Source organism: Cimex lectularius, unplaced genomic scaffold (assembly GCF_000648675.2).
Source record: "Cimex lectularius strain Harlan isolate CLEC.00 unplaced genomic scaffold, Clec_2.1 scaffold45, whole genome shotgun sequence".
NCBI lineage: Eukaryota > Metazoa > Arthropoda > Insecta > Hemiptera > Cimicidae > Cimex > Cimex lectularius.
The window spans coordinates 1,721,535-1,748,431 of record NW_019392634.1 but is presented as its reverse complement, the minus strand read 5'-3'; the positions used below and the strand labels follow the sequence as shown (position 1 = coordinate 1,748,431).

Below are 26,897 nucleotides of genomic sequence, written 5' to 3'. Positions count from 1 at the left end.
GTAATATATGACAACCTATGACTAGGATCATCCTTTTTAAAAGGGAATCGACTTACCCATCCCACCTTTATTATTTCTAGTCGTGTAACATTGTTGTAACTGTATATATATTATGCAGGGTGGGCGACCAAGACCCAAGGGGTTAACTGCCTGGGTGGACTCGTACCCCATCCCTAAAAGGTCCGGGACTTGGTCGGCTCACGTGTCCTGCATAAATCTCTTGGACTTCTTCACAAACCCCAAGATTTTGGACCATTTTATCTCGGGGAGTGATTTGGTGATGTCCTCTCCTTCAATGATTTCAAATCTAGACCTAGCATACCTATCACACTCTGCGAGGCAGTGCCTTGCCGTTTCTTCTGTTATTTCGCAGAAGCGGCAAACGGGATCTGGTAGGATGCCAATTACGAAGAGGTGTCTTCTCAGTGGGCAGTGGACGTCAGAATACCTATCGGCCTCCTAATTCCCTTCCTTTCGATAGAGAATAGCCAATTCGATTCTGCAGGTTTGATCGCCTTAACAAACTCTTTCGATTGCCTGTGCCGGGGGATAAATTCCACTCCCTAATGAATTCTTTCATGCCCCAGTTATTGATACTCTCTTTCGCTGTGCTCATAGAGTGAGGTAATACCGGTTGTGGCCCGACAAACGCAGTATTAGAACCTTCTTTGGCTAGGCCATCCGCCTTTTTATTGCCATGATGTCCTTTATGTGCTGGTATAATATTGGTGATAAATGACAAGAAATTAAGTACATCTGTTTAAAGCTCATTATTAGAGGCAAAATTTCTGCCAGTATGTATTTACATAACCAAAAAAATTATATTTAAACCTTACACAAGAATTTTGTAAACTCCTAAAAGTTTATATTCTTAGTGTTAATGGGGACTTAGTATAATAATGTTGAAATAAGTTGAAGTAATGTGAAAAGTGAAATATATCGAAAAACAATTGAGAATCAGATTTTGAACGATAGGGACTTTTTAGTCCAATTTGACAAAAAGGATTTCCTCCTCAATTATTGACTACTCTTCAAGGGATACCCTGTATAATGTCCACTTTAGGGTGAAACATCCGAAGATTTTTTTAAGGCATTAGAAAGTCACGTGCTTAGGTATTACGAAATGCCTCTACTTTTTGTTCACTTCTCTTTTTGAAAATGGAGAAAAAACCCGTAAAAGTGACTAATGACTCTAACTGCAAATGGTGAATTAGCGCAATGGCATTAGGTAACAACTTCCCCGTCGTTGCCGCTTTTGGCCTTTATTAATATTTCTAAAATAGCGAGTCTAACCGTCCTATCATTAACGTACAATTGTCCTCCTACATGACTTCCTCAAAGTTGAGCTTAAGACGGTAAATTTGAACAATATTGACATTGTATATCTCGAACCCGGCCTATAAAGAAAGAGGAATAAATAGCGGAACTTTTGACATAAGTTGAAATGGATTGACTCGTCGCCTAACTTTGACCTCATAAACATCCAGTTGGAAATTTATGGACTAAACCGTATTTCCGCTGGCGTTCGTTTTCTGCTATTTGTATAAACACAGACGTAAATATTTACACACCATTACACAACTTTTAGTCTTTTTAAAGAATGAGTTCTCTCAAGAATAAGAGAATGTTTGCGGTTTTCAAGCCGAACGAGCTGTTCCAGGCTAGTTCAACACCTCTTAAACTATTATCTTATCAAAAGCCAGTATTATTTTAATTACGCACGTTTAATTCAATACAAATAACACAGTAACTGCGTATCTTAATTAATCTTCAATGCCTTCTACTATCTGGAACGTTCCACCGTCCTTCTTTAGAATGTCGAAATCCAAAAAACACGAGTAGGGGAGAAACGGCCATGATTTATCTTCGATAACTGGCCGAAGAAGTCGCTAAGTGTGTTGAGGCCACGTCTCAGCGTGGCATTCCAATCGGCACGGCTGTTGTAAAATTATGAACGATCCTGGCTCGTTTAAAGTATCGGTTTCGGCGATTATTGGTTAATAACGTAATGATATACATGCATATGAACAAACGCAAAGAGAATTGAATGAACTGATCGATTTAGTACTAGTTATGAAACAAACAACTGCTCGTAATTTTATGTTTCGAACTCGCAAACCTGGCATATATCCTTAATGATTGGTTGTAATTTACACCTATGATCAAGTGACTCACTACGAAAGAAATTTCTTTTCTTCGACGTTATCTTGGAATATATTGAAAACCGTTTATGAAAGATCAGAATAAACACATTTAATATTTTTTGTAAAATACTATACAGGATGCCCATTCTGCATGGCCCGACTAAATTTCTCTCGAACCAATGACGCTATCAAAAAACAAAAAATACGCATATTTTTTAGTCTAGTTTCAAAATTTTATCCTTTTTTGAAGACAAATTATTCACAGTACATCAGAGCCAGTTCAGCTTCAAAATTTCAAATACGATTCTATACTTCCTGACACATCATTTTAAAGGACGTTTTAAGCTGAAAATAATGGTGCAATCGGATTTTTATTTGGTCAAAAATGACCAAGTTATGGCCCAAAAATCAAAAACAGTCATTTGGTTTGCTATTTATTAATCACACTTCATGTTCGAATTGGCCGACATGCTTAAAGATGCAAAGATTTGCTCTTTTTAACCAATTTTCATCGGTACTCAGAGCGGTAGAGTCAGGGGAGATGGATTGACAAGCATTTTTCTCTACTTTACCGCTTCTTCTTCTTCTTCAAGGATTCAGTTCTTTCCCCAAGGTCAGATATCACTTTTCACTAATTGCAAATTAACGGTTAATTGCAAAAAAATAGTAATAAAGTCATCATTAACTTCGAAACTTTTGTTGAAGACTAAGGTAAATAATACGAAGAAAAAAAAAACTATTTGTTGTAAAACAAAATGCAAAGTGGAAAGCTCCAAAAATGTCAGTTATAACTTTTCACTAATTTTAAATTAACGATTAATTGCAAAATAAATTGGTCATAAAGTCATCTTTAACTTTGAAACTTATATTAAAAACTAAGGTAAATAATACGAAGATAAAAAACAACTGTTTGTTGCAAAGCAAAAAACAAGTTGCAAAGCTTCAAAAATGTCAGTTATCACTTTTCACTAATGTGAAATTAACTAACTGTTAATTGCAAAATATTAGTCATAAAGTCATCATTAACTTTGAATCTTAAATTAAAGACTAAGGTAAATAATACGAAGAAAAAAATGAAAAATACAAAAAAATCGTTATAATAGTCATAAAGTCATCTTTAACTTTGAAACTTATATTAAAAACTTAGGTAAATAATACGAAGAAAAAAAAAATAATACGAAAAAACCTTTATGTTGCAAAGCAAAAAGCTAGGTGCAAAGCTTCAAAAATGTCAGTTATCACTTTCACTGAAGTGAATTAACGGTTAATTGCAAAAAATTAGTCATAAAGTCATCTTTAACTTTGAAACTTATATTAAAAACTTAGGTAAATAATACGAAAAAACCTTTATGTTGCAAAGCTTCAAAAATGTCAGTTATCACTTTCACTGAAGTGAAATTAACGGTTAATTTCAAAATATTAGTCATAAAGTCATCTTTAACTTTGAAACTTATATTAAAAACTAAGGTAAATAATACGAAGAAAAAAAGAATAATGCAAAAAAAAACTCTTTGTTACAAAGCAAAAAGAAAGGTGCAAAACTTCAAAAATGTCAGTTATCACTTTTCATTAATGTGAAATTTGCGGTTAATTGGAAAAAATTAGTCAGTCATCTTTAACTTTGAAAGTCATATTAAAAACTAAGGTAAATAATACGAAAAAAAACCTTTATGTTACAAAGCAAGGTGCAAAGCTTCAAAAATGTCAGTTATCTCTTTTCCCTAATGTGAAATTAACGGTCAAATGCAAAATATTAGTCATAAAGATTGTAATCAAATGTTCAAAATCTGTCAGGTAACGATGTCATGGCATTCTTCATGACGGTGAACATTCAATTTAATTTAATGCTTTTTGCTTTTTCTTATGTTAAATTTTGTGTGGTTTAAATTTGCGAAAAATCTCATATCCTACTGGGAATACGTCTTTGAACAATACGTACTTTGAAGTACTATTTGACATGTGGGATACATGGTCACTCAACCTCCATTATTGACTTCTGTTCACACGACACCCTACATAGAACCTAAGACTTCTCCAGCTGTAAGAAGGATTGCGATATAAATAAAATATAAAAGAAAACGTTTCATGCGTGGAAGAATTAAGTCCCTTTTATTACGTCCACAGTATCGCTGAGACTGAATTGAAGTAAAGCGAGATTGGACCAGTTTCATACATCGACGTAACACGCGTTCAGATCGATTCTTTTATATCCTTGAGAAGTATTAAAAGCCCTGTAATAATAATTTGGTGCGATGATATGCTCTGGGCGTTTCACGGTACGAACGAAGGACGGCAAGGATGGGCCTTAAAATCCACTTAATCTATGCAGGATGGCGACACGGCTGAAAGGGTTCTGGCGGACCGTAAGATGTCACGACCTAAATTTCATCATTCATCTGTGGGATATTGTTAGTTTAAAATAAATATGAAATTTTTCAAAAACGGAAAAGTTAAAAGTGACATATTATGTTTTATAATTCTCTACTAAACTTGACGCAAAAATATTTTCGATAAGTATTTGGAAGTATTGCATTAAATATAACAAATTGATTTTTTTTCTTTCCCCGATTATTTTTTTCGTACGAAAAACTCATGTAGTTTATCCAGTAGCTATTTGGTTGAAAAATAGAGTAAGTTGTTATTTCTAAATTAACTGGTTATTTCTTCAGATATGAAGAAATATGTTATAACGAAAGCCTGTTTTTCCTTCCTTCCTTGACGTCCAAATTGGTCAACAGGCTTTTGCCTCTTCGTTTAGAAATTTAACTTTCTCCATTTGTTAAAAAAAAAATAAATGAACAAGCTTAACAGTTTCACAAACCGCTTTCAGTTTCCTTCAGAAGGGCCTCTAATCGTGACGACGTCGTATGGATTAATTTAATTTCATCATTTTTTCTTCCATTTTTATTTGTATTTAATTACAACATACAAATAATCAAATGAAGTGGAAATAATGCATTTAATAATAAAGAAAACTAAAGGCCTCAATACAAAATCAAAATGAGCATATAGGTACCTAGGAGAAATTTCTGTTTGAGGGTTACCATCCCAATCATAGATTTCTTTTTAATTGTAAGGAATTTCTTTGTAAATTTAGTCTTTAAATTTATAGTAAATTTAAATATTAAATAGTAAAGTTTTAAATATATAGTAAATTGTTATATAAAACGAAAAATTAGTTTAAAAAAATGCGTTAATTTATAGACACACAAAGGGAGGAAATGAATTTAGGTTAAAATTAAAGAGCCAAGAATTGATTATAATTGCAACATTTTTTTTCTGAATTCACTTTTTTAATTAAGGAGAAACCATGTTAAATCATTTAGGGCCAATGTACAGAAAATAATTTAACATATCAGCATTTAAGCTTGAATGTTTAATTTTAGCAGGATTCCTTAATTTGTAATTTGTCTTGCGAATTGATCGTAATTGCCCCGTTTATTGAAAAATTCACACCCTGAAATAATAAGGTAATTCAATGGCAAGAGTTTACAGCAAACAGATAATGGTAGGGAGGGTTCATCATTACATCAGTGAAACATGGTTTTCCAAAAATTTTTTTAAGAGTTGTATTTTGTTAGTTAGAGCCGCGCGGTTAGTTGTATTTTTCTATGCGCCATAATGGAAGCTTGTGTAGAAGAGGTGTCAATCTGGTTGTGTCATCTATGTATACGGCAGTAAGAGTATTCTGATTTGTGCGCATTTCAGAAGTAAAAAGTGTGTATAACAGCGCAGCAAGGATTGACCCCTGTGGACACCTTCCTTGTGGGCCCAGGAAAAAAGTCCGACTATCAACCCTGGCAACTAGGGGAAACCAATGATAGGCAAAATTCCCTATTATCTTCCCTATCCTTTCTTACCCCTTTCCTCCCCCCTCTGATTTGGCAGAGGCTTCGTGGGTTACTGAACCCGCACCCCTCAGGCAACCGGTGCATCAGTAGGGTGTTCGTATGAACCCCCGGGTGGGCGATCAGTCCCACCTTAAAAATAATTCACTATTTTTTGTGGTCTGCTTGACCAATTATGAAAAATGGCAAAAAGGATGGAAAATTCAAAAGGTGGGGTTGAGATGGGAAGTTAATGCCCGAGCGGATCGAAGTAACGATAGCTCAAGTGGTAGAGCAGCGGCGTATCAAGCCGAAGGTCGTGGGTCGAATCCCGCTCGTGAACAAACTTTTTTATCTCAACCAAAACCTTAATTAAAAACAATTTGTTTGGTCTCAACTAAAAACCTTAATCACTTTAAAATAATACTGAACCACGGGAGTAGAGTATCCAAGCGGCTCTACTAATTGAGCTTGGACTCCTCTTGGTGGTCCTCGTTTTGTAAACACATTTTAAATTAGCTGGAAGGTACTGGCCAACCGGAGCCGTAGAAGGGCCTTTTTCAAGGCATATATATGGACGTGCCCTTTTCAAGGCACTTCTGAACTTTGTTAGCATTGCACCACCTTGCTAGCCAAGGGATGTGATAAGTCCATGCATGTAACATCTTCCTGATGTTCTTTTTCAGAACACTGCGCGTCTGAGAAGTCAACTCGGGGATAAGTCCGGACGTTAATGATCCACATGGGTCTCAACACCCATGAATAAAGTTGGGAACTCCTGCACATCTGCTTTCTCTGTTACCTGGTTTACTGCGAAAAATCTCGATTTCAGGTATGATTGTATAATCAGATAATATGCCTTGGGTTTAGCATTATTTTGTAGTCACTCATGCATACTTTGTCGAAAACCTGGTAAACATCTAAAAACGCTTCACGTTTCTGCTCGAGACATGAAGTAACCTGTGAAGATGGAGAAGTGGAATGATGATTCAAAAGCCAAATCGATGGTCAGAACGATGTTGTTCAAAGTTTCATAGAAATAGTAATGGAGAATAATAAACATTTTGAATAGTCAAAACTAAAAAAACAAAACAAAAAAACTAGTCAAACCTTGGTCGGTTTCCATTTGGAAAAACGGTCACGTTTGTTGTTAAAATGAGTCCTTTGACGTTCAATTAAGCGGAAAATTACATTTAGATTTCCGTATTTCTTTGTGGGAACCTTCCCTTGAATGCGGTTTGAAGCTAAGCGTCGGCGGTTGATTCGAATATAGCACATGATAATCGCTTTGTCGTTTTGACTGTTCAAAATTCACTTTAAAATTATCAAGTCCTTTATGATTTTGAACTTATTCACTAGTTCTTATTTTGTTCTAATAGCTTACAGACCAGGACTTGGCCCAGTTAACCACGACGAGGAAGTTATTCAACATTTTTTAAAAGCACAATGTTCAGTGGAAAATTTTAGATCTCTTAGATGCTTAACTTTGGTGGCATAAAAATGGTTTGTTAAATTGTTAGTTTTTTATTGAGGTTGTAAGGTAAGGTTATTTTTGTTAGGTAAGTTGGTCGTTTCCGACATGGTCCGCTTTACCTCGCTGGTTTAGGTATACTATCAAATGCGTCGACATCTCGCCATCTTCAGCTCAGGTTCTGTGGCTGACAGACCGAACCAGCCAAGCTAAGCAAAACTGAATGATCGAGAACGAACAATATTTTCTGTTGTCATAAAAACGAAAAAATTAAATATCAAACCACTTGTAGAAATTTATGAAATTTTCCCTGTGATTGAGTAACAGAGTATGTTGGGCTAAAATTAAAGAAGAATGACAAGAAATTTAATAAAATTTTGAAAAATGCGTTTAATATTATAAATCAAATTAAAACCCAAAATTGTATGTTGAAGAGGATCAGGCTTATGGTCGTGAATGAAGTTACAAATTTATGCCAACAATTCGCCGAGCTTTCGCGACATATAGTCGCATGATCAGGACCTGTATTGATCAAAAAATATCGATACATTAAACTTTGGAATTACAATTTTTTTAAAGCAAATTTATAAAACTTTTACAAAACAATTAAACTATATTAAATTATTTCTATAAAAACAGATAACAATTTTTTATTTCTTTCTTTCTCAAATAAGTAACATAATTCAGCATCAGTGTACGAAAACTTAAATATATATAAATATCAAAAATTGTTCTGTTTTTTTAATATACTTTAATTATTTAATAATAGTTTTATAAATTTGTTTAAAAAAATTGTAATTCCAAAGTTTAATGTATGGATGTTTTTTGATCAATATAGGCTCCGATGATGCGTCTATATGTCGCGAAAGCTCGGCGAATGGTTAGCATAAATTTTTAACTTTTTGAAGGCAATAATCCTGATTTCCTTCAACATCGAAAAAAAATGGTCGATCCTCTCCGTAACAGCCAAAATTTTATACTTTCGATTCCCAAATTACAGTAAATAAATAGAGCTTTTTTGTGAAGGTCTGCGAGGGACTTGTTCAAAACTTTGGTCGTTTTCGGTCTTCCTAGCCTTGCTGTTTTCATCTGTAAGACGAATTTGGACGATTTGTAATTATTATTATTGACATCTAATAAAATATTTATTATTATAGTATTATGACAGGACTTTTCATAGAAAGAAATCATATAAGACTGTGCTTAAAGTTGAAAATATTTCTTGTTTTCCGTTTCAGATCATCGTGCTCTTCCTATCCTCGCTGTTTTGAACTGACTCGTTTAACAGATTAAGAAAAACAACACAAAAATTTATTATTTAAGATGGCAATCTGATGAAACGTGCTTGATGCTAGGCAATGAGCTAGACTAAGAAGATCTGAACGATTAGAAATAATTACTTACATTAATAAGATAAATGTGTTGTGCATTATCGTTAAAATGGGATGTGTTAATTATAATGTATGGCATGGTATTAAACTAGTAAAGGTATACAGTTTTACGAAATTTCCCCTCTGATCCAGTCTAAGGAGGAGGTGCAGAAGATACGAAAACTAGAGAATTGATGGTTAAAAAATTTTCGAAATATCAATGTCTTAGTTGACATGTATTTAAAAGGGAAAGTTAAATAAAAAAGTGCAATACCTTAGTTTATCAGCTCATTTCAAACTTGGATCGATAGTTACAGCTCTATCATGTCATAGAAGCGAAACTAGGCATACCTGGATGATCACCAAAGAGGTTAAGGTGCAAAATAGGAGAGAATAGGAAAAAATGACCAGACGCTTATTTAAAATTTCACTGAATGTATTATATAACATTAATTTGTAAATAAGACGACTTTTAAATTGACGATCAATAGATATGGTCACACCACACAAGACAGTGAAATGATGTCCAAACAGCGACACTGGGCAGATCTAGACGATCTTAAAACGACAAACTATAATTTTTCCAGATTGTCATTAAATCTGTTACCACACTATTTGTACAATTTTATGTAATTTCCTTTCCGATCTAAAGAGGCGCAAAAGGGCAGAAAATGAGAGAAAAAAGGAAGTGATAATCCAAAAGCTGACTGTTGTAATTTAACATTTCTTTATAAAAGACTTTTAAAATTCAAGCTTAATGATAAAAAAATAACAAAAATATTTTAGTACATAATTACAAATTTCTTAATCTCCAATGATAATTAATACAAATTACAAAATCACAGAAATTTAACAGACCTGGGTGAGCAAATAACACGTTTTTTCCATGTTTTCGTTAAAAGGAGAAGATTTTTAGTTGTCTAATATCAACTGAGATTTATAGTTTTATAAAATTATACTAAATGTTAATCAAAATATCTTAAAAATTTATTCGATTGTCTAATATCAACTGAGATTTATAGTATTTTAAAATTATACTAAATGTTAATCAAAATGTCTTAAAAATTCATACGATTTAATGAAATCAAAAATTAAAATGTTGAAATTTTTATTTCGAACTTATGAAGGGATTTTCAAAGAGAATATTAAAGATAATAGAGTAATAAAATTGTTTTAGGGACTAGTTTCAAAATTCTTCTGGTAAACCACACATAGACGAAGGCACAGTGGAAGAGAGAGAAAAGAAAAAACCTGACAGTTGAAGGAAATTTGGAAACATTTCTATGATTAATGTTTATATAAAAAGGGTTTTTCAAACGTAAGCTTAATCACAAAATAATAGTACACACCTTCTGAAGATGAATGACCTTCTTCGCCTCCATGCTGGGTCAATAGAAATTGCAAACATAACCAGTGATATTAAGAAAACGTGATCAATCACAATCAAATCAAATTTCAATCAAATCAAATCACAAGGATCAAAATATACTTTTTTGTTGTCATTAAAATTTTAAGGTTAATAATTAAGCTCGATATCATAGCTGCTTGTTATATTTTATGAAAATCTCCCTCCGGTGGAATTCCAAAACGGCAGGTGAGAATGTAGAAAATAAGAAAGACCTGACTGGCAACTAACATTTGAAAAATTGAAAGTACGAGGTTATATGAACTCTCGGGGTGCTTGAGTTTTTGAAAAAAGCCCATTTGTAAGTATGTCGGGTTCGAATGTTGGATTTGCGTCCACCGAAATTAAAGTTTAAACTTTCGAACACTCGTATTTTGGTTTAAACTGCAACCATTTAATCGTCTCTATGACACACTTACCACAGAGTACTCGATATTCCTCGTGGCGGGGTTAAACCATCCCTTCCTTTCACGCTATTAAATTACATTCATTCCAATAGACCACCCGTTACCAACGGTCTAGTCACGTTCACACCTCCAGAGAACTTAGGGCGTGGTTGAACCCACTCCATTCACGCTAATAAGTTACTTTTACTCTCCAGGAGTCACTCACTCACCCCAGAGTACTCGATATTCATAGTGGCGGGGTTAAACGATCCGCTCCTTTCACGCTATTTATTTTTTTTTTACGAGGGTTCGCAACAGCAGAGGTCATATAAACTCTCAGGGACCCGGTGTTTTTGAAAAAAAAGCCTATTTGTAAGTATGTCGGGTCCGAATGCAGGGCCGCTGGATTCGAACCCGGGACCTTTACCTTACATTGATGAGCGCCGTGTCAACGACTAAACCTTGCGGCCACCGACGCTCCCCCCTTTCATGCTATTAAATTACCTTCATTCCAATAAATCACTACACCCGATATAAACGGTCTAGTCACGTTCACACCTCCAGAGATCTTAGAGCGTGGTTGAACCCACTCCATTCACGCTAATAAGTTTTTTTACTCTCCAGGAGTAACTCACTCACCCCAGAGTACTCGATATTCATAGTGGCGGGGTTAAACGGCCCGTTCCTTTCACGCTATTTATTTTTTTTTTACGAGGTTTCGCAACAGCAGAGGTCATATAAACCCTCAGGGTGCCGGTGTTTTTGAAAAAAAGGCCCATTTGTAAGTATGTCAGGTCCGAATGCAGGGCCGCTGGATTCGAACCCGGGACCTTTATCTTACAGTGATGAGCGCCGCGTCAACGACTAAACCTTTCGGCCACCGACGCCCCCCCCCTTTCACGCTATTAAATTACCTTCATTCTAATAAATCACTACACCCGATATAAACCGTCTAGTCACGTTCACACCTCCAGAGATCTTAGGGCGTGGTTGAACCCACTCCATTCACGCTAATAAGTTACTTTTACTTTCCACGAGTCACACATTACCCAACGTTCCTCAGGGCGTGGTTTAACATCCCCTTCCTTTCACGACAATAAAAATAGACATAAAATTGCCTTAGGAAATATTTACCACTCTTTTATTTTAAATCTAGATCGATATATATGGTCATTTTGTCCATGTACACGAATCGAAAACAAAGTTTTAATCGCGTGTCCTACGTGTCCAATCAAACCTCGCATTTAATCTCTTTTACGGTCGTTGTGTTTTATCTCAGAATACTAATCTCACGATCTACTTATTTTAAATATTCGCTCGTCACATTTTTTCCCTAAATGTGTGAGAAATCGAAGGAGATTTTGGCACTCGCGTCGTCGTCGCGATCGCTTTGCCCGGGGTACGGTGAAAGTACGACCAAGAAAGAATAAAATTATAAAGAATGAAAAAAGTACAGTCACTGAACCCTGGGCCTCATCGTAATTAGGGTCTGTTACGCTCCGAGTGGTTAAGACATAACTGAGCCGTGCCCAAGTATTGTCCCGGACACTGTCATGCAAATGTTCTCGTCGGAGAAGAGCACAAATGTTTCTATATTTGACGAAAATTTTGTTTTGTTCTTTGTTAAAAAAATTAGATCAGATTAGTTAGATTAGATATGTAATTATAACGGAACGTTTATTGTTTTCCATTTGAGTTATCGGTATTTTGATTGTTTTAGAATGTATCTCGAGATTTCGAGGACGCGCAAGTGAAAACATGTTTAATAAACTGGCCTAAACGTGTTGTTTATCGTTTTGACGTGTGTTTTCAGGATGTAAAATGTTTTAAAGAAGTTACCGTACATGGGTGAAGTTAATTAACTCCGTCTCAACAAACAGGCAAGGCTAAGCCGTGAATAAACAACGTTTTAAAACAAGGTTTAACACAGAAATTGTTTTATTTTCAACGGGGCGTAGTTCGTGTTGTGTGTACGATTATATTTTGCTTCTGAAACCCTTTTGGCGTTTTTTAGCGCTCCTAAAAACTATTTAATTAGAAAGTATTAAAGTTGAAGTTTGATATTTAAGTTTTGAGAATAGAAACATTTCCGTCATGTAAAGTTTGAAACGTGAAAGTGTATTAAAAACAATGTACAATCAGAAGAACATCTCAAACCCTTCATTGCAAAAAAAATCAAAAAATCCTGGATTCAAAGCACTCAACCATAGCTCAGAATCATAGAATCACTGGTATTATAGAGGTATCTCTAGAATATATGTTCAACTTTATTTCTAAGTTTTTTTGGTAAGGCATTGGTTGAGATAAAAAAGTCAGGGTCACGAGTTGGATTCGAACCCACGACGCTCGGCTAAATACGCCGCTGCTCTACCACTTGAGCTGTAGTGACTTCGATCCATTCGGACGCTAACTTCCCGTCTCAAACCCACCTTTCAAATTTTTTCTTCTTTTTGTCATTTTTCAAATGTCGTGTAATCTATTCGATTCTCGGCGACAAATGAAATGGCCATGGAGACTTGTACGAGGGTCGTGGGTTCGAATCCCGGTCGTGACACTGACTTTTTTTTATCTCAACCAATACCTTACATAAAGATTAATTAATTTAAAAACGTTATTAGGTCAATCGGACCACGAACTCTGATGACTAAGCCTTTGACAAGGTTTGGCACTAAGGTTTAATTCACAAGGTAAAAAATATTTCCAAAATAATATAATTTTTGGCTTTCTTTCTTTCGAAAAGACTATTCTAGTTGAACAACAAGACTTCGATACCGCAAGGGAGCGTCCTAGGCCCCGTGCTGTACTTGCTGTTTACAAATGACCTACCACTGATGTAACACACCCGATGCAACATTTGCCGATGACACAGCTGCCTTCTCAATCGAACAATGTATTTGTGCATCCTGCAAATGGCCAGCATCCATGAATGGTTAGATACTAGAAAGGTCAAAATAAACGACCAGGAATCCTCACATATAAATTTCACCAATAGAAAATTAATAGACAAACCAAAGTCCCAGATTTCAGTAAAATACTTAGGTATAACAATAGATACAAAATTAAATTGGAAGCACATATAAAAAGTTAATTTCAAATACCGTCAACTTTGACGGTACCTGGAAAGGCATAACCCGGCTATAACAGAATAAAATTGATTTATAATCACATTTATAACCTATGTGGATGTATGGTATACAACTTTATGGATGTGCCAAAAGAAGGAATAAATCATAATACCACTGACCTGCAAAACCAAATTAAAAGTATTAGGTACACAGAAGAAGGTCAGCCTCTGCTGGGTCCCAGGACACATGGGAGTAGAAGGCAATGAGAAAGCGGACACCCATGCAAGGAAAGGAGCTGCTGCACCGCTGACAGATCCCAAACCTTTCTGTGGCATAGGAACCCACACTATCAATGAGTTTCTCAGACAGAAGGTTAAAAAGAAAATGAAGGAACAATGAAATTCACTCATTGGACACAGGCAATCCAAAAATGTCTTAACAAATGTCGGAAGAAAAGAAATTACAGAATATGTCAAAGGAAGCAGGAATAAACTGCAAATCCTAATAGGATTCTCAACAGGACAGTTAAAGAAGATTGAAATAATCCAAGACGGACTTGCAGATTCTGAAAAGAGGCAGAAGAGACACCAACACATCTACTAACAAACTGCTACACTTGCCGCAGAAGGAAATGTTTTGGGATGTACAATGTGACCATAGAAGATCTTCAACCAATGAAACCGGGCGTATTAATCAAGTTTCATGATGAAATAGGACTCATCGATGTGCTTTAGGCAGAGAACGAGGGATACAATCAAAGCTGTTTTTTTAACATCATAATACCACGATTACAAACTAATGTTATACGAAATGCGGCAAATGTTTTCTGGTATGTTCGCACCATGGCAAGGAGATGAAGCTGTGTTTTATAAGCATCACCTACTTCTTCAAAGCAACCCGAACATCGAGGCCATCTGCCTATTACATAGACACCACATCGACAACTGAAGAGGACGGTTTAAGCTAGTTTTATAAAAGTTGCTAGATGAACTCAAGTAGATAAACTGTGACACCAATGAGTTGACTAAAGTGTATTTATTACTAAATTAGCCTATGTAAAATTAATATTGTAGATGTCTCATTTGATCAGTTTTGATAAATAAATTCCTTAAAAAAATAAAACAAATTATTGTGACGACCTCGAGTTTAAATAATACACAGAAATGAATAGGTAAAGCGGCGTGACTAGAGTTTACCAGAGAGACTCCTTGGATGTTCCAGCCTTGACTTTAAACTTAATAAGATCTCAAAGGTTCATGCTTATTTTCTGCTTTCAAATCCATGAAAAAGCAATCTCTGCCCTTTTTCTTCGAGATTTACAGATTTTTTACGGTTTGGACGGAAATCCTCCTGGAATTCGCTTCGTAGCTTTCGTCTATTTGCAAAAGATTAGCCGCGACTGTGGGAAAAATGGTACAAAACCAATTTCACCGAATGAAACCGAAACGCGATGGAGTTCGGCAATTCGAGGCCGCCTTCGATAATAAACGGTTTTCGATAAATAAAAAAAAACTTTATAACCACATGAGCAGTTATAAACTTTCAATTTTTCACAATATTCAATTAACTATTGATACTGATCATTGATGATAGTGATAATTTTCTAGGAGATTGGGGTTTTTGTTGCCCAAGCACTGCAGCCTTCTGGCTTATTGTTTCTAGTTCCTTAGTTCAGTGCAATCGACTCGATCCTTCTCATAAAAAGTATTATGCAACTGTAGTTGCTACAATTCTTTCCCCTTTTTCTTGGTATCCTTCATTGTCTCCATTGAGCGGTTGCATCGCATTCGAAGATGGGCGAATGTTTCTTCCTCCTCGTTTCATAATCGACAAATGGGATCATCATTGAATGTGCCCATGTTGTGTTCATGTTTTCTCAGATGCCAGTTGTTGATAAATAGTCCTATCACTTCTCTGAGTTTAGCCTTCTCTAACTGTAGCAGTGAGTTTGCCAGTCTCATGATGGTTGTTCTAGCATAAGTTTACTTTGTTTCAGCTTATCCATTTTGTCTTTCTTGAATCAATTCTGAGATGGAGGATTCCGTGTTTGCTTTTGTTATTCCAAGATTAAGTTCAGGCCTACATTTCCTCCTCTGGCCAATGTATCTGCTTTTTAACCCAAAATTCCTTTGAGCCCTGGGACCCCGGAGATCATCAGGTTATTGCGTTTCCCCAAGTTTTAGAGATTTTGAATGCATTCACTAATTTTGATGTGATTCTTTTACTTGATAATGCTTTAACAGGTGCTTGGCTATCCGATCTTGGATTTGTTTGCCGGTAAAACCTCTTTTAAGATTTTCTAACGCACAGCCATCGATGGCATATCAGCTTGAAAGACCGAGGAGTCCTTCCCCAATGAGTTTGATTGCTCATGGTTTGGGATTGTACAAAAAACGACTGGTCCGATTCCCTCCAGTGATATGGAGCGCGTTCATTCTACCTGAAGTTTTCCTGAAGAATTTTTCTCCTTTGTAGCATGTTGAGACTTTATAGAATGTTGTACTAAGGGTTTCCGGGATCTTGTAGTTTGTTCCATTTCTAAGAATGAGTGTCTGATTTTATTGATTGTTGTGTGCTCGAAGTGTTTAGTTTCGATCCAGATTGTTTCTGGGGTCTAAATGAGCTTTTTCTATCTCCTCTTTGCATATAAGTTTTCGATTGAGGTAGGTTTGGCAGAGATTCTAGTGCAATTGAAGAGTTTGTTTACATTGCTTCTGTGATGAATAGATTTGTCAATCTTTAAATGGTGCCTGCTGTTTTTTTGTGATGTGCTGCAGGTGAGGGTCTAAGATGCTGATCAAGCGGACTAATTCGCGTCAGTTTCAGAACAATTGCGAGAACATTTTGTAGAAATTTTTATAAAAGAGATCTTGCCGAGGTTTTGATCCAATATCATAATTCTTTGCAAAGTACCCAACTGGTTATTTAAAAATTCTTTCGCAAGGGTCATAGTAAAGAAATATTTATTATAAACCGCATTTTCTTCTGACAGTTTCATAAAGAGATTACGATTATAGTGTCTGAGGTCATTTGAAACGCGGTTGACCATCCGTGGCTTTCTACAAAATTTCTCTTTTTGATCGACGCGGACTGCGTTATCGTATTTTTAGTTCCTTCCGTTGCATTCCGTCAAATGTAATTGTCAATCGCAAGTTTTTCATTGCGGTTTTTTGACAATAGACGCTCGTGAATGTAAATCGAATGTGGCGAGATGTGCGGTTTCAACAGACAGCGGAGAACTACCCTGATCAATCCTGATTGTACTATTTATCGTTTGGCTTCTTCACCTGCTGAGTAGCGATTCGTTTTTTCTTCCTGTTAAAATGTTCTACCTACCTAGGGGGTACAGATAAAATAGGCGGCCTTCAGCACCTCGACCAAAGCAGATCTATTGTATCTTCCCATTCACCCATACAGGCGCAGGAGTCTCCCCAAGGGGGTGTTTTTGGTGCAATCTTTTACTTAATATGAAGGAATATGGATAGGGATAAAGATGTGGCCACAAAGCCTTCTGCCCCCGACCTGAGAAGATCTATTGCCATCCTCCATTTTTAAACTCACTGACCAGCTTCAGGTTGTTAGTTGTGTACGGTTTTTCCTCTCATGGTTGTAGGAATCTAGACCTACATAAAACTTCTCTTCCTCCTGGCAATATCTGCACGGTGTTTCTTTGTATCCGGTGTTGTTCCTTCTCAGGCTGCAGTGCTCTGTCATGGAACCCGAAACTGTTCTGTTGCAGTTGTCTTCCAATAATTCGTTTCTAAATCTTAAGGGATTGCCCTTCTATGAATTACTTTGCGTGCCTCATGACTAGGGGATTGTTTTCCCCAGGATTTGGTCTCATTTAAGATCAATTTTTGCATGTGTCCTTGTTTGTAGCAAGATGATAGGCTAGGTTGTTTCTTCCTGTTAAAATAGTTCTTCACTAAATAAACATATTTATATGTGACATAGGTTGTGGTCTGCAAATGATCTCTCCAGTTCTGGATTGGTTTTCCAAACACGTTTCGGCATTTTGTCATTTTCAACATATAAAACTGTTTGTAAATTTAAAATTTTGATTACACATTACTTGAGGCGAGCTTTTAAAAATAAATATACAGTGATTATTTTCATTTCTGGTCTTTCTCAGATTAGGCTGTAGTTCAGTTTTGTTCGATCTAATTATGAGACCTAGTTCAATAAATATTATTTATTTTTGACCTAATCTAATATTTGACTACCAATAATCGACGAAGTTATAGTTGATAGTTTTGTGTACCTAAAATGTGTTCAATGTATTTCGGTCTGCCTTCAGACTGGCAACATCCGAGGTGGGTGATTCTCGAAGCCCGCTGGCAATTTATTGTAAATTACCAAATCTGAAATTGCCAGTGGACAGCGAGAAGTGGTAGGCTCAAAGTGCATATTCCAAAAAACAAGGTAAAAATAATTTTTTGAAAAGTGCAAAAATAGCTTCATTCATCATTTATTTGCTCACATATATTTGCAATCTGTATAATAAAATATAACTTGACGATGAAATAATTATCCATCAGTAGGGGGCGTCGGTGTCCGCAACGATACGGCGCTCGTTCATCAGCATCACTGTAAGGTAAAGGTCCTGGGTTCGAATCCAGCGGCCCTGCATTCGAACCCGACATACTTGCAAATGGGCTTTTTTTCGAAAACATCGGCACCCTGAGGGTTTATATGGTTCAAACCCTCGTTAAAAAAATTATCCATCAGTATCATTTTTAATTATAATAATTAATCATTATCCTAATTTCTTTCTTCGGGCTGTCCAAAGAAACGAATTCACGGGGCCGAGAATTTAACGACGGGAGAGGTCATTTTTAATATGAATTTTTTCGAACTTTCTTGATCGCAGCATAACAATAAATAATAATTTATAATAATATAGTTGGAAAATTCGAAAGGTAGGGTGAGATGAGGAGTTCGATCATATAAATTATTTCAATTAAGTATTTTTTTTATTTAAGGTTTTTGGTTTTGATGAAAAATTAGGGTCACCAGCCGGATTCGAACCCACAACCACCGGCTCAATACGCCCCTGCTCAAACCACTTCACGATAGTTCAAGTGGTTAGCGCAGCGGCGTAATGAGCCGAAGGTCGTGTGTTCGAATCCTGCTCGTGACACTAATTTTTCATCTCACCCAAAAACCTTAGTCAAAAAGAACAATTAATGAAAATTTATAATAATATTAAAAGTAGATATGACGGATAGAAACAAGAATAGATCAATTAGATATCGATTAAATACGAAAAGGATATTTTTTTCAGTTTTTTCTCGTCCTGAAAAGTATGTTTTTTTTCAAAAATATTTTTTTTGTCATTTTGATTAAAGTTATTCTCCAATAAATATAGTATCGTTTATAAACAAAAATTGGATTAATTTATACATTACAGATTGGAAAAACAATATCGCAAATTGAGAGAAAACGAACCCTGAAATTTTGAAAATCTAGGCCTCTTTTAAAAAAACATATTTTAAATTCACTAATTTCGTGGTCCGCTTTACCAATACAATTAATTAAGGTTTTTAGTTGAGATGAAAAAAAGTTAATGGCACGAGTAGGATTCGAACTAATATATTTTCAAAAGTATAATATAAAAATATTTTCAATGTAGCAAATTTTCAAAATCGCCATGAAACTTTATAATAACAAGTATTCATTGTTACATTTAATTTGGTCAAAGTATTCCTATACATGTGCCGAAAGGAGGCCAATTTTCCCATTAGGTAAGGTCAAGGTAATGAGTGACCTTCTTAAAATAAAAATTTAAAATTAATATTTTAAAAATTAAATATCTGTTGATCAAACTTGCGATATTGTTCATATACATAATATTACCCATTGCCTTGAACTTCTGAACTTTAACAGCCATAGCAGTAATTAGTGAACGTTTAAAAATAAAACAACGCTTTTAATACCGATAGCCTACCAGATTCTCATTTATCCTACGCAGAATATCGTTTTTATCGATAATATGCATTAAAGACTAATCGGAACTTTTCATATGTCTAAGAGTTAAAATCGACATGGAAAGAAAATTTAGTTCGGTTGGTTCAGGCTGTCCTGACATTTTAGTTAAATTTTCCTAGGTAGATTTTTTTTATTAGATCGAACTTTTGGTGAAAACGAGATTTCTTCGCGAAGCTCTGTTTACTAAGTGTTCTTAATTAACTAAAGGTAAATCTAATAATTTTAGCTAATGAACGTACTCAGCCTGTAAATTAAATTACTCATAAAAACCATCGAGCCAAAACGTTTTTGGGCATCGGAGAAACGCCTAACTAAAGTGTTAAAAAAAAATTCAAAAAGGTTTTGGTTTTCTCAAACACAAAAATTAATACTGAAGCAGGTTGATGAGGGAGTCACGTTTTCGGGCGATTGTTTCCAAAGAAAACCGAGCAACCGCGAGGACACCTGCCGCCTAATAGCCTTAATTGGCTTCCAAGCGACCGTTTTTGCATTTGATTATGGCGTTGAGAAAGAGTCGGGATAAACGGGCGTCACGCCGATGCCGAGGAGGAAGTTGCGCACCGAGGAAAAGGAAGAGGCGATTTGTAATTGCTAAATATTCATTAAGAAAGCTTCACCGTCGTATCTGTTTCTGCAAACGAAAGCGTTTATGTCGATACGCGTTGATGATGATGATTCATCTGATCCGAGTGAAATCAAGACGAGGACGGGCATATAATCAAGTAGGCATAACGGTCGGAGTAGCAATAACAACAAAGAACTTTCATATCAAATTTGGTTTTGGCAACCTGTTTTTCATTGGTATTTTTTAATACTGGGAAACATATTTCAAATTGTATTATTTGTTCCAACAATTTCTTCTTGGTTTTGTAAAGCCGGATATATTTTTTTGGCCTAACCTTTCGGCATAGCCACTTATTTCCCCGTGAGACAGACGAGTGCCACCGTGCCCAAACGACACCCGAGGATGACCGCCCCCGTCCCAGCGACCCCCGCCGGATTTATAAGCAATTTAGTGGGCCTAAGTTGAAAAATTAAAAAACTCCCAAAACCTGAAATGTCTTCTTTACCGTTGAGATTTGGACGGGGGTTTATATGAAGTTTGTTGCATATGGTTAGTAGAAACACCTGAAATTTTCGACAATTATCGCCAGTCACCCTGTACACGTTTTTGATATCGTTATTGAACAATTGTGATCTTTTCGACCATATTTATATATTTTTCCCTTACAAACAAATCTTTTTTTTTTCATGGCAAAAAACCACCAATCCTGACTGCCTTGAAAAAATGCTGTTAGCCGCAAAACAAGGGAGCCATCTCCCTAGCGACTTCCGGCTTTCTATATAACATTTGAACGTGAAAAAGTTATCTTTTGTTTATTAGGCGTGATTCATAGAAGAGGCCAAATAGTTGTTCGATGTGACTACAGTTGTCGCGGGATGGAGAGTTGGTGTCCGAGTGGATCGAAGTCACGATAGCTCAAGTGGTAGGGAGGGCAGCGGCGTATCTAGCCGAAGGTCGTGGGTTCGAATCCCGCTCGTGACAATGACTTTTTATCTCAACCAAGACCTTGCATAAAAAGAATAATTAATTGAAAGAAGTAACTTGGTCAATTGACTGCTAAATCGTAAATGGATTAATAATTGAAAAGTTTTCATTAAAAAATCCCGATACTCTAATTGTACAGTGTTTTAGTGTTGCCTCCTTTCTCAACAAAACTCAAAAATGTAAAAATTCATTTTAAAATTTTTTTTTATTATATAACATATGATTTATGATCATTTATTTTATTTCTGCCCGTGCTCAGACTCGCCTTTAGTGTCGTTCACTTGTTCGTTCTTGTAAAAATAGATGATTGTGAGAACGAGCGCACGCATTCACTGCACTCTATTTTCGACCTAGTCCAACGCTAAAAATATTTGTATTTGAAGGATTTTGTCCTAGGACGCATATTTTCCTGACCTGACATAAGCAATAACTTCATTAATTGTTTTTTTGAAATGCCTCGCCTAAGTTGCAGAATTAATATTTTTTTAATTCAAACTTTTCAATAATATAAAATTTTCACATCGAAGAACGTATTAACTAAGTAATTCATTATATTTCGAATAAGCAACTCTCTTTATCCTCGTTGGTCAGTAATTATTTACTCATCTCAGTATTATTTCGTACTTTTGTTTTTCAGGGTGAATAAATGATTAAGCTCGTAAAAGTTATAACTTATGGCTGGCTCCTGCCATAAATAAGCTCTTCTAAAATTTACTAAACTGGAACTCGATACCAACGCATTATTCCCTCAAGAACTTCTTATTGACTTGGTTGTGATATTGGTTGCGACTATTAGTAAATAAAATGTGGTTTGTAATGTCTGAACTTTCTATTTATTTAATATATTTCTACAATTTTTATATTATGAATTGATGTGAATTTGCAAATGACATAGATGATGTGTCGTGAGGGGAGAACCATTGTTGTTCTACTGTTATATGGGTGGTTTAGATTGGATAAGGATCAGAGTAGTCGGTTGTGGTGAGATGAGAGTTATTGAAAGTCGAAAATGAGTTGGGGATTTGAGGTCATTGTGAAGAGTGTTAGACGTAGTAAGAAGCATTGGCTATGGCTCTGAGGACTTTGGATCTAGAAGGTTTAGCCCCACAGTTCTAGTCACAGTTTAGTAATATCTTGTAGATTGTCAGTTTGGCGTTGAAACGTTAGATTTGCACGACCGTAGTCTATGGAGTAGTCCGAAACATTTGTTTTGTGCCCGTCGTTTTGTTTGTGTTGAGTTAGGCGGAACGCAGGGTAAAGGACGCAGACGGTTTTTGGGACGGGAATATTATTGAGGAATATGAGGGGTTTTGCTACGAAGGGTGAATGATTCATGGATGCATTTGCTTTCATTGAGTATTGTACGCGAGTTTGCTCCATTCGGCTATTTGCAGGACATGTGCCTGGAGCTCCTCCGAAGCAATTGGGGAAATCAGATGATAGTACAGCTGTTCATCGTCGAAAGATGTAAGGTTGGTGATGTAGGGATATCTGTGTTGCAGAGAAAGTAAAGGTCTAAATACACTGCCCGGAAGTACTCCCTAGAAGACGATAGGTGTATTCACGATGTTTGTAAGAGGTTAACTCATGTTAACTTGAGTAGAGAAATGTGTAGTAAGATCGTGAACGCCCCCTTCTTGTCTTAACATGTTAAACGTTAATTTTTCCGCAATGCTGCGCGTGGCGATTGGTAGAACCAAAAATAAAGCTATAACAGTCCTTGAAGGCTTGTTATTGTTTGTTTTGGGTTAAATTTAAAGATGCCTGAAGTTGCTAAGAAAGGAAAATTAATCAACTCTTTCGTTCAAAATGTTATCTATGCATTCGCAAAGTACTAACACAGCTTCAGTTCGTGCCGACATACCTAACTTGTATCCTAACCTCTAACAGCTTAAAACTTCATAAGATAGGGGATGCATCTACTATGAATGAGAGTATGGACAGGTCAGAAATTAATAAAAGAAATTTATTGGTTTGATTTAATCAATGCGTTTTTAAGAATAAAAATACATTTAAACAAAAAACAGCTGTTGAATTCATGGCTGCCATGTTGGTTACCTATGCCCTAACGGTTAGCAAAGTGACTACATTTTCGACCTAACATCTGACATTGACCGTGGCCTGTTAGATTGAGCAATATTAACTGGCCGATTCTTACAAGTCTACGTCAACATTTTTCTCGATCTAACAGAGTTAGCAGGGTTAAAACAAAGATCGTAATATTTACTGATATCTCTAATTTATCTTTACAAACATCATCAAGGCTAATTGATCGAATTTCTGATGCTATTACGTTGCTCCGGTATAGTTTTTGAACAATTTATGTTTACTTTCTAATGAATCTGATTTTTTCTTTTTTTTTATCAGAAGGTTGGTGACCAATTTTAACGAAATAGGACAAGCTATTTCTATGGTATTTCCTATAAACGTAACAGTAAATTGCATCCTCTATTAGAACACCTCGGCGGTGTGGTGAATCCGAGAAATTCAAAAACGGTTGACTAGTAGAGATGTGAGAATTAGTAAATTATCTTTCCGGTCGAGAGCGGATAACAATTTTAGAAGTGTGTTGACACATTTGGACCCAGGGCAAGATAATTGTTGGAAATTGGCATTGTTTTGGACTTGGTGGATCAAACGAGTTCGACCGAGAGCGGATGAAGTGAAGCTCCAGTTCGCCTACGGAGAAAGAAGGAAGAATTTGTGGGTCACAATGGTTCAACGCCTCCTCAACGTCTTTTTTTTCCATTCCTTAACCCATTGCCCATTTAATATTAAGGAAGAAGTAAGTATAATTGACCACGTAAGACAAACAGTTCAATATTTTGCTGATGTTTGTTTCTATCTAGCACGTTTTTCACTAAATTACCTATTATAATGATACTTTTTTATGGGTGTTTAGGGTGAGTAGGATGATGCAAACAATCATGGAAGGGAGGTCAGCGTGTCTGCCGGTTTCCTTTGACCGTATTAGCGTTCTTCAAGAAACCACGAAAGAGTGAAAATGACTAAAGCGTAAAATTGGAAAGTGGACCGATAACGAAAAAACAAAACTAGGCAACCGGTCGTGTTGTAGTACGGAACAGACTGTCAGCAGGAGTTGGTGGTCATTAATTTTTGTACTTACAAAAAAAAGCTATTTTGTAAAAACTATACATTACTACCTACATGAAAGACCAAATTGGTTTTGATTCAATAATAAAAAAATAAATCTGGATTTTTTATGTTGTTAGGAGTTCAACCATCTATCAATAGCTAATCCATGTGAATAAATCGTCAAACTAGCCAACTAAGTTTTAACAATAATTAAGTTTGTCCTTTCGTATGCTGTGAAGTTGTCGATTTTAAGTTTAAAAGTTAAGATATATACAGGGGCGTCGGTGGCCGCAACGGTTTAGGCGTTGACACGTCACTCATCACTGTAAGGTAAAGGTCCCGGGTTCGAATGCAGGGCCGCTGGATTTACATACTTACAATACCCGACATACTTACAAATGGGCTTTTTTCAAAAACACCGGCATATAACCTCTACTGTTGCGAACCCTCGTAAAAAAATTAAGCAATAAAAGGCAGAAAAAAGTCGTGATTATCGACATAAATAAAGCACCTAAGTACATATATAGGTAGTCAATACTTAAAATAACTGCTCTATAGAAAAACTAAAAAAACAAGACGAAAGTCGATCGAACACATTTGGGACCCTAGACTTTGGGTCGGTCTTTTATGGACAAGCCTCAAAGTCTGTGTTGAAACGTCTTGATACTTTCCGAAACTAATGCCTCCGAAGAATTGCTGGTTGTCTGCCGAGTACCCCTACCCCGGTCCTATCTGATGAACTGAGCGAGCCTCCGTTGAACGATAGAAGAGATCGTCTTGCGAACAACGTCTTGACAAAAGTTTATGGCTCCGACAGTCCTCTTATAAAGACCATCTGTTCACTATCTATCAAGGTCCTGACAGAACTTTACTGGAATAATAAAAATACTCCTCTGTTTATCGTTTCAGCACTCCTCTCCTTAACTCCCGACGTCAGTTCAGAAAAGCCCAATCCCTCCCATCTTCACACTGAAATATGAAGCCATCCGCATATTCAATGCTATTTATTGAAAGATTACTCGGAATTTCCTTCCCACATAGCGCAGATAGAATTCCTAGCCGACATACATTCCTTCCTGCCTGACTTTCTCATTTTTCACGGATGGCACGCGAATAAATTATAACATGGGGTGCGCTTTTATTGAATACGTAAACAATAAAAAAGAACGGTTTTCCTTGCCTAGGTCTATTCGGCCGAAGTGGTCGCCTGAAAGCTCTAGAGTACCCATCAGTCCTAGAGTCGTGTAAAATTTGTATTCTATCGGACAGTCTGAGCGCAAGCAAATAAAGGATTTCTCCACCAACACTAAATGCGAATTTATCCTAGGCGAGGTTGCAAGGAAATTATATGAATCGCATGAGATGAATAAAGAAATAGGTCAGAGTTCATGCAGGAGTTCGGCATAAAGAGATAAACAGGCGAAGTCCGCCCCACTATTCCCCCTGGACATACCCATCTCAGCAAGCGGCTACAAAAACATCCAAATAAAAAAAATTGCACAAAACTGGCAAACGGCTTATCTAGCATCTTATCTGGGAAAATCTTACATCTAAGAAGGAAACCGTGGTTCGCAGAAACGGGTGTTAGAAAGGGAAAAGCCTTCTTCTCCACAATGTCGCGTCTCCGTACTGGACATGGCATATGTTGCGCCTACCTGCACAAGATTGTATCAGGGTCTTCCTCAAAATGTGCAGGGCCGCTGGATTCGAACCTGGGACTTTTACCTCGCAGTGATGAGCAACTTTACGCATCTAAACCGTTGTGGCCGCCGACGCCCCCAATATTTCTTATTGTGATACGAATCTTGTCTATGTATAATATAATAATCTATGTATGAGTTCCTAGTTTTTTAATAAATCTAAGTACATATAAAATAAATATAAATACATACATAATACATATGCATATATATATATATATATATATATATATATACATACATTTATATCAAAACTTAGAGTAAATAGGTAATAATAAATAGGTACAGAAATACATGAATAAATAATTTTCACTTACGGTTGAGGAGCGAGTTGCGAGTTGGGAATGGAGGTATTCGACTAGTTCAACTTGATTTCGTGTACCGATCGGGTCAAAAATTGTTCACAATATGTAGAAATACTTTCTTAACCTAATGGAACTATGAAAAGTCCCAAAAAACTTCGAAAAAGTATGTATTTTGACCGCTTTTTAGGGTTTTCTGTTTAACTATGGGTGCATGTCTTTGTCCGATTCTTGAACTAATCTTATGGCGTTACCAGAACATCTATCAATTTTTTTTTGACGATTGGTTTCTATGAACTCGCGCAGAAGTTACACTCCGTGTATGGAGTTCATCTATCTTGGTTGCTAATGGGCTGTTAGTGCATAACCTTAGGAACTTATTTTGAGTTCTTCGGAGCTTATTGGTGTTACAAATTAGCCCCAAGCATTGCAAGCATATGCCAACACTGGAATTTTTATGGTTTTGTAGATGGGCAACTTGTTAAGAACGCTCTACTGGGATTCTCGAGACAATAGTGGAAAAAGTATTTTTACGTTTTTTTGTATTAGTTCGTTGATATGGGGTGTAAATGCTAATACAGCATTTAGCCGAAC

The 26,897-nt window shown here is 36.1% G+C and overlaps 1 protein-coding gene and 1 long non-coding RNA gene across 2 annotated transcripts in view; one reads left to right on the top strand and one right to left on the bottom strand.

The window, feature by feature from the left end:
- LOC106662830 (corticosteroid 11-beta-dehydrogenase isozyme 2) overlaps positions 1-26,897 on the bottom strand; it is a 110,668-nt gene that overhangs the window by 18,003 nt on the left and 65,768 nt on the right. The window lies entirely within an intron of this gene.
- Positions 23,286-24,566, top strand: LOC106662831. Its single transcript, XR_001339965.2, has 3 exons — positions 23,286-23,507; positions 23,573-23,990; positions 24,108-24,566. It is a non-coding gene; the product is annotated as an uncharacterized LOC106662831 (long non-coding RNA).